Source organism: Schistocerca nitens, chromosome 4 (genome assembly GCF_023898315.1).
Source record: "Schistocerca nitens isolate TAMUIC-IGC-003100 chromosome 4, iqSchNite1.1, whole genome shotgun sequence".
In the NCBI taxonomy this organism is placed as follows: domain Eukaryota; kingdom Metazoa; phylum Arthropoda; class Insecta; order Orthoptera; family Acrididae; genus Schistocerca; species Schistocerca nitens.
The window spans coordinates 409,943,220-409,952,382 of record NC_064617.1 but is presented as its reverse complement, the minus strand read 5'-3'; positions in this window follow the sequence as shown (position 1 = coordinate 409,952,382).

Here is a 9,163-nt window from a genome sequence, read left to right as displayed (position 1 = left end):
AGCCGTCCCCAGTGTAACCTCGACCAGATAAACAGCACCAACCTAGCATGATGCCCCGCTTTCTGCAACAAGCTGATGGTTCCTCCTGTAAGTACATCTAATGAAAATTGTAAATTTTTACATATTATCCAAGACAATTAGCGATATATCGATTACAAAGATGTACGTGTTAAAGAACGCCTCCAGGCAGCTATCGCTGAGATAGAGTATGTATAACAAAGAGCTTGAGTTACATCGTGGAGCAGTAGGCAGTGGCTGGAGGAGTAGCAGGGGTAGCGCACCAGAGGCTGGCAGTGTCTGTTGCTAAGCTCCAGAGTGGACGGTCTCTTAGTATTAAATATTCACTGTAATAATTTCAGTGTCGTGTATTAATGATTTATGGAAGAAATAAGATTTGAAGTAAAATTAATTAGGAAAATGCTACAAATATTATTGTTGAATTTTGGTGAAGACTCTTTCTACATATTGTTACATCGATCTACACTAAGGTAATCAATACTCATGTATTTATGCGTTTTTGCTGTACAATGAATTTGAATGAGACGAGCTTTGTATTTAACTCCGAGTTTTTTATTGTATTTTTTGTAAAACTCATTTGTTTGCGTAAATGTAATTTTTATGATATGGCTTAACAACTGAAAGTCAGTTTTACAATGTAGTAAGATTTTCAACTAAGATATCACAGTCATTTTCTTCAGTCGTGTTCTGCCTCCCAATTCCAAGTCGTTTTTACTTCAACAAATTATAAATGTGTCTCAGTCAAATATGTTGCATTTTGGCTTTTGCAACTGTAGTTAGTTGAGTAGTGCTGAGAGCAGAACAACGCGTTATCCAGATCGACTTGAATATGTGGTAATAAATTTATTCCAGAATGAGATTTTCAGTCTGCAGCAGAGTGTGCGGTGTTCTGAAACTTTACTGGCAGATTAAAACTGTGTGCCGGACCGAGACTCGAACTCGGGACCGTTGCCTTTCGCGGGCAAGTGCTCTGCCATCTGAGCTACCCAAGCACGACTCACGATCCGTCCTCACAGCTTTACTTCTGCCAGTACGTCTCCTACGTTCCAAACTTTACAGAAGCTCTCCTGCGAACCTGTTGGAAATGGAAATGAGCGTTTGGCGTCATTGGCCGCGAGACCCCTTGCAGGGCATATACGGCCGCCTTGGTGCAGGGCTTATTACATTCGACGTCACATTTGGCGACCAGCGCGCCGGATGGGGATGAAATGATGATGAAGTCAACACAACACCCAGTCCCTGAGCGGAGAAAATCTCCGACCCAGCCGGGAATCGAACCCGGGCCCGCAGGACGGAAATCCGTTACGCTGACCATTCAGCTATCGGGGCGGACATTGTTCCTGTTAATACATATCAATAACACGAATATAGCACTAGACTAATTTGGGACCACTCTGTCGAATGTGCATGTAAAATTCCACTTTGAAAACATCTTGTTTGTAAGGGGTAAAAACGGAAGCTTTCGGTCGGTGCTGGGAGTCGCAGGAATAACGTGAGGAGCAATTGTTTCTTCGGGTTGGTTCCGACTACACGTTGCCAAAACGAAATTGCAAATACCTGGAAAAACACCAGAGAAAATGCGCCTGACGACTCTTAGGAGTGACACCCTGTATATAATGAAGGAATGTAATTGTACAAACAAGGCTGTAATTATATCATTCCAGAACTCTTGGAAGCGACCAATCGAAAAAACACTGTATATAAGTGTTAAAAGCAGTGTTACAGACTAAATAAAAACTATAAATTGATCAAAATATAAAACTTAAAAATGTGGGAAGAATGGATCAGATAACATTTATAACTGTTACAGGCGACCACTGCCATTTACGACCTAGTAGCAGTTAATGACTATGACATCGAGCTCGGTCGTTCAGTTCCACTACAAAAAAGTATCAGTCATTGTTTTCAAAATAGGGCGGTAGCTGCAGCGCTTATCGCTGTGGCCTTCTTGCTAGAAATATCTTGAGCTTCGAATATCAGCATGGTTTATAAAACAGCCGCACTTATCATGTACGACAACCTCACCGAGCAGACAATATTAAGTAACGCAGCCCACTGCCATGCAGAACAAATCGCATACGTTCTCGTACAGACTGTATCTCAGCACTCGTGCTAGATCTATGATGTCGTCACATGACATACAATGACTAACTTTTAAAGTCAATGGAATCCAGCTCAAAGAGAAATTGTGCGAAAATATTTCACAGAAATTTTTCTGTCGAATTTTTTTTTTTGGGTCTCGTGGGTACAGTCGAACCTGCGTCTTGATACCTGTGGCCTTTTCCATTTCTCTGTTAGTTTCATCTTTGTAAAAGTAATGTTTCGAGTAATTAGTGTCAAAAGATAAGAAAAAATCCTTTACAACCTCTAATTTTGTATTTGGGAAGATCCCTTCGTCTGAAACGTTCTCTTTCTTTGCGAGGTTAGGGAGACGTCAAAGAAAGAAGCTTGTATTTAGCGCATAAAGGAATCAACACGTATGACAAACTTTTTGTGTATGCCGCTTCTTAAACACCTACGGCCCGGCCTGTCTCTCACGTTCTGTATTCTGCAGTACATTTGTACGGTTACTGTTGGGTGTAGGTCTTTGAAAGAGAGAAAGCACTGTGAAATGACACGAGCGCACATCTTTTGACGCCGCAATTGGAAACAGAGTAACATTCGTTATGCACGCGCGTCTCGTTTATTACCCTGTAATCAACATAATTGATAAATCATAAAGCAATTACGACAAAGCATACAATTAACTCTTCAAATTTATTTGCTCAAATTAAATTAAGTTCATTAAATATTACAATTCAAGTCGGACGCTTTTTGATTTTATTAAATATTTACAGACTTACATTTTAAATAAGCACATTTCGCAGCAGCCGTATCAAACAAATTATTTCCTCTCGTAATCTTTTTGATTTTAAACATGACATGTTCGTTTTGCATCAGGTGACATTAATATTATCTGAGTTACAGCCAAAAAGCTTTTCCATTAATAAATTAACACAACCATCAGGAACCAATAACGAAGTTTATCATTCTTACTCACTGTGCTATTTTTTTATGTACCTCAGATATTTTCTCATAATTGGTGACTGATGTGACTGAACCGTCTCAATGAAAATGATTAAATTAAATAAATAATTAAAAAAACCCACGTATCATGCAGATTCTTGTATTAAGTTTATTTTCGTATCAGGAAGGATAAATGAATGTCGAATGTCAGTCCGTGTATTTAATTTTCAGCTCTTCTAAATTTACATCAGTAAACAATAAGAACCCTCCCCACATAGAAACTTTCTTTCCAACACTTTTCCGTTTATTCACAAAGGTGAATGCGTGAGCTACGAAAGCTGCAATTTACTATCACTTAAGGATATGCACATCACGTTCCTTTCATTTGTTTGGGACGGTTTACAGATCTGATAAACAGAGTGTACGATTTCTAGCTGGAAGTCTTAGACCAATACGTACTTAGTTAATGTCATTTATTGTGTATTAAGTAGTAAAATTTCTCGTAACAGTTTATACATTATTAGAAACTTTGATTTTATACATTAATATTCTTTTCGTAAACAAATAAATTTATTTTTGCTTCGTATTTTCTACATTATTTTCAGTTATAGTACGTGGGGTTTCCGTGATGATGAGGCGGGCTTTCAGGAAGTGAGCTGCAACACAAATGGATTTTATAATTACAGTACCAAGAAGTACAGAAAATATAATAAACTTATTTACTGTACATAGACATCATGCGTAGTCTTATGGAAGATGAAGTGCCTTACACAAACACGAACAGAAATGCCGTCAACTAGTTAAGGCTGTGGCTAAGCCATGTCTCCGCAATATCCTTTCTTTCAGGAGTGCTAGTTCTGCAAGTTTCGCAGGAGAGCTTCTGTTAAGTTTGGAAGGTATGAGACGAGGTACTGGCAGAAGTAAAGCTGTGAGGACGGGGCGTGAGTCGTGCTTGGGTAGCTCAGTTGGTAGAGCACTTGCCCGCGAAAGGCAAAGGTCCCGAGTTCGAGTCTCGGTCTGGCACACAGTTTTAATCTGCCAGGAAGTTTCGTCTTCTGTGAAATTGTACCACAAATTTCTCTTCTCCCCAATTCTGTTCAATACCTCCTCATTAGTTATGTGATTTACCTATCTAATCTTCAGCATTCTTCTGTAGCACCACATTACGAAATCTTCTATTCTCTCCTTGTCCAAACTATTTATCGCCCACGTTTCACTTCCGTACATGGCTACATTCCATACAAATACTTTCAGAAACGACTTTCTGACACTTAAATCTGTACTCGATGTTAACAAATTTCTCTTCTTCATAAACGCTTGTCTTGACATTGCCAGTCTACATTTTGTATCCTCTCTACTTCGACCATCATCAGTTAATAGCAAAACTCATCTACTACATTAAGTGTCTCATTTCCTAATCTAATTCCCTCAGCATCACCCGACTTAATTCGACTACATTCCATTATCTTCGTTTTGCTTTTGTTGATGTTCATCTTATATCCTCCTTTCAAGACACTGTCCATTCCATTCAACTGGTCTTCCAGATCCTTTGCTGTCTCTGACAGAATTACAATGTCCTCGGCGAACCTTAGAGTTTTTACTTCTTCTCCATGGATTTTAATTCCTAGTCGTAATTTTTCTTTTGTTTCCTTTACTGCTTGCTCAACAACACTGCTGCTGAACAACACTGGGGACAGGCTACGACCCTGTCTCACTCCCTTCCCAACCACTGATTCCCTTTCATGTCCCTCGACTTTTAAGACTACAGTGTAAATATCGTATAGAGTACATCATTGTTTATGGATATACACTCCTGGAAATTGAAATAAGAACACCGTGAATTCATTGTCCCAGGAAGGGGAAACTTTATTGACACATTCCTGGGGTCAGATACATCACATGATCACACTGACAGAACCACAGGCACATAGACACAGGCAACAGAGCATGCACAATGTCGGCACTAGTACAGTGTATATCCACCTTTCGCAGCAATGCAGGCTGCTATTCTCCCATGGAGACGATCGTAGAGATGCTGGATGTAGTCCTGTGGAACGGCTTGCCATGCCATTTCCACCTGGCGCCTCAGTTGGACCAGCGTTCGTGCTGGACGTGCAGACCGCGTGAGACGACGCTTCATCCAGTCCCAAACATGCTCAATGGGGGACAGATCCGGAGATCTTGCTGGCCAGGGTAGTTGACTTACACCTTCTAGAGCACGTTGGGTGGCACGGGATACATGCGGACGTGCATTGTCCTGTTGGAACAGCAAATTCCCTTGCCGGTCTAGGAATGGTGGAACGATGGGTTCGATGACGGTTTGGATGTACCGTGCACTATTCAGTGTCCCCTCGACGATCACCAGTGGTGTACGGCCAGTGTAGGAGATCGCTCCCCACACCATGATGCCGGGTGTTGGCCCTGCGTGCCTCGGTCGTATGCAGTCCTGATTGTGGCGCTCACCTGCACGGCGCCAAACACGCATACGACCATCATTGGCACCAAGGCAGAAGCGACTCTCATCGCTGAAGACGACACGTCTTCATTCGTCCCTCCATTCACGCCTGTCGCGACACCACTGGAGGCGGGCTGCACGATGTTGGGGCGTGAGCGGAAGACGGCCTAACGGTGTGCGGGACCGTAGCCCAGCTTCATGGAGACGGTTGCGAATGGTCCTCGCCGATACCCCAGGAGCAACAGTGTCCCTAATTTGCTGGGAAGTGGCGGTGCGGTCCCCTACGGCACTGCGTAGGATCCTACGGTCTTGGCGTGCATCCGTGCGTCGCTGCGGTCCGGTCCCAGGTCGACGGGCACGTGCACCTTCCGCCGACCACTGGCGACAACATCGATGTACTGTGGAGACCTCACGCCCCACGTGTTGAGCAATTCGGCGGTACGTCCACCCGGCCTCCCGCATGCCCACTATACGCCCTCGCTCAAAGTCCGTCAACTGCACATACGGTTCACGTCCACGCTGTCGCGGCATGCTACCAGTGTTAAAGACTGCGATGGAGCTCCGTATGCCACGGCAAACTGGCTGACACTGACGGCGGCGGTGCACAAATGCTGCGCAGCTAGCGCCATTCGACGGCCAACACCGCGGTTCCTGGTGTGTCCGCTGTGCCGTGCGTGTGATCATTGCTTGTACAGCCCTCTCGCAGTGTCCGGAGCAAGTATGGTGGGTCTGACACACCGGTGTCAATGTGTTCTTTTTTCCATTTCCAGGAGTGTAGTTTGTTTTCGGTTACGCGATGTGACTGCCTGAAAGTGCTGAATGTTCAATAAATTCTTTGAAAAATAAAGAAATGGTTGGTGTTGCTGCCTTTGTCGCGTAAAGACCCGAGTTCGATTCCTAGTATATCCTCAGATCTGGAACGGGATCCACTGGGTCCCGTGAGGCCAAATAAGGAGTTGCTCGAATAAAGTAGCGGTACGATCATTAGGGTTCGTCCAGTGGTGATAACAGTTGGAGGGTCTGGTGACATGGTGATGACCCCTCCCACAGTCACAGATTACTCTTTGTACTTGCTTCTAGGTAGCAGTCGTCGGGTAGTAAGGAGCCTAAGACCTAACCCCTGAGTGGTGCTTACGTTTGTTGTGCGTGTGCAGTATAGTAGAAGGAGTATACAATTAAACTGGTAGATGATTTGGGATGTTCAGGATTCCAAATACAGTACACAGAGCTCCCAACTCCTCAAGCAACTATGGGTTTGACCCGGCTGGTCATCGAAGTGAATTGAGCCTCCATCACAAATCAGAGTACACCATTCCATGCTGGTTTGTGCTAGAATACATCAATCATGATGGTTGGCTTATGGTGGTGTGCCATGCCACTCTCTACCAAACCTTTGGCCAGATGATTCCAGCGGGTGAGAGATCTGGGAGGGGGGGGGGAGGGGGGGATGCTGGCCAGGACAACTGTCCAATAGACTCCCTGTCGAGGCAGGTCAGGACAGCACGCGGAAAACACAGACTTGCTTTACCTTGTTAAAAGAGACGTCGCCGATTCGGCGTAGCCACCGGCATTGTTTTGAGTCAGGTCTTTCTGTGCGCATATTACATGCGATGTTTATCAGTTACATTGGCTTATAGGTTAAGGAGTTAGTATTTAATAATTAATAATTATTCCTTTAATTATAATGTCATTAGCTGCCTATGTGAAGGGAGAGCACTGATACCCAATTGTTTATAGGCTCTTTTCTCGTTAAGCTTCACAAGGTCTTCCTTTCGAGGTGCCCTGGATTCAACTCCTCGAACGTTACTCAGATTTATGTTTCTGTTGTTGCCATAAACAACTTGCAATGAATGCCGGAATGTTACTTGCTGTGGTTACCTAGATGGTGACATACATTCGTACTATCTGTTACAATTGAGGCAGTTAAAGGTAATTAAATACCGGTATACCAAAATTCTGTGCCTTAATCACAAAGACACTTCACTCAATGTTTTTAAAATAACATTCCACAAAATGAATAAGGTAAATACAATAATTAATATTACAAATAAACAGATGTATTTGTGTGTCTAAAGGGTAAAATGTGAAGAGTAATAAAGAGCAACTGCAGTAGAATTTAGACTGTGGAAATGAGGCTTTGGAGGTCACATCTAGGTCTCACAACAGCAGCTAGGATGAGATGCGTGGACGTACAATAGCGTCTGAACATGTGAGACGTAGAAGAAATGAGGAACACCATTACCGATTCTTTAAAGAATCGAACTCCCACGTAATAAACAGTATCAAGCATATGACTGCTCCAAAAATGTGTTAATGTTTTAAATGTTTCACGTTAAGCTTGTAAAACCTTTATGGTAGCAAATGATAAACTCTAAATATGTTGGTTTTAATATTTTCGGGATTATTCATCCATAGAAAAAAAGCAAAACGGAAACGGTTAAACCAAAAAATTGATAAAATGTTTTTCCTTCGTTACTTTATAAGGATATAAATGAGATAAAATTTAGGAAACGTTTCAAAACAGTTTTATCAAGTTTGATCAAAGTCGTTAAGTGTTCTCATTATCAAACAGTGGATGAGGAAAGTCTGGATAATTTGCGATCTGTTTTAAGGAAAATGAGTTCTTCACGCACCCAAATGTTTATGGCACCATATCTCCTGAATAATATGTCACATAATGACAGATGCGTTCAGTGGTATATGTGGCTACCGTCTGTAAAATGTAATTCCCGATGCTAAAGTTCTACTGCTTGAACAGAGGAAATTTAATGGCTGATAAACTGTTTTCCTTTCAGTATTTCCAAGGCGACACAAGGTAGAAAAAGATTCGAAAATGTTCGAAGATGGATGTAAAATTTGTTGGAAGTATCTAAGTGCTTTCATTCTCAAATACTGGATGAATGTATTCTTGAAAATTTGCGCCCCGTGAGTTATGCTGCCTCAAGAGATACGGACTGTTCCTAAATTTAGTGCTTGACCTATTGGTTTAAACCTATTACGTAAGATTACAATTGTTACCGAATAAATTATGACAGCATTTATAATTTTTTTTGTTAGACCAATAATAATATGAAATACCGAAAATTAAACATTTTATGCGCCCTGGGAGCCGATAGATGGGCAACATGCAATAATTGGCACAAGATGACAGTTTTGTCAGTTTAGTAAAACAGATACCCGTAGATTACTTTAACGTGAGATGAAACCATGTAGTTATTTGCATACTGTGAACTTTCGCTATGAAGTGCAAAACGTCGGATTTATAATTATAGCATAGTTTCTCGGGGTAAAACGTGGCAACATGCTGACTTTTTCCCTAATTGCATTTTCCATTGATCTTAAGACATGTTTTGTATTATTTATTTATTTCTACTTACAGTGGTTAATATGTAGGTAAATGTACTGTCTCTTGTTTCTCTCTCTCTCTCTCTCTCTCTCTCTCCTCTCTCTCTCTGTCTCTCTCTGTCCCTCTAACACACACACACACACACACACACACACACACACACACACACACACACACACGTTCCAACTTAAACTGGCGATGTTGATCTCGTCGTCTAGCGGGTGATAACTAAAAACAGTTAATGTCGTTTTAATTAATAAAAATAATACAATTGTCTTTGATGTGTTAATCAGATTAAAATACTGTTAGGTTGAACTACAAATTTTTGAAGTTCAGTA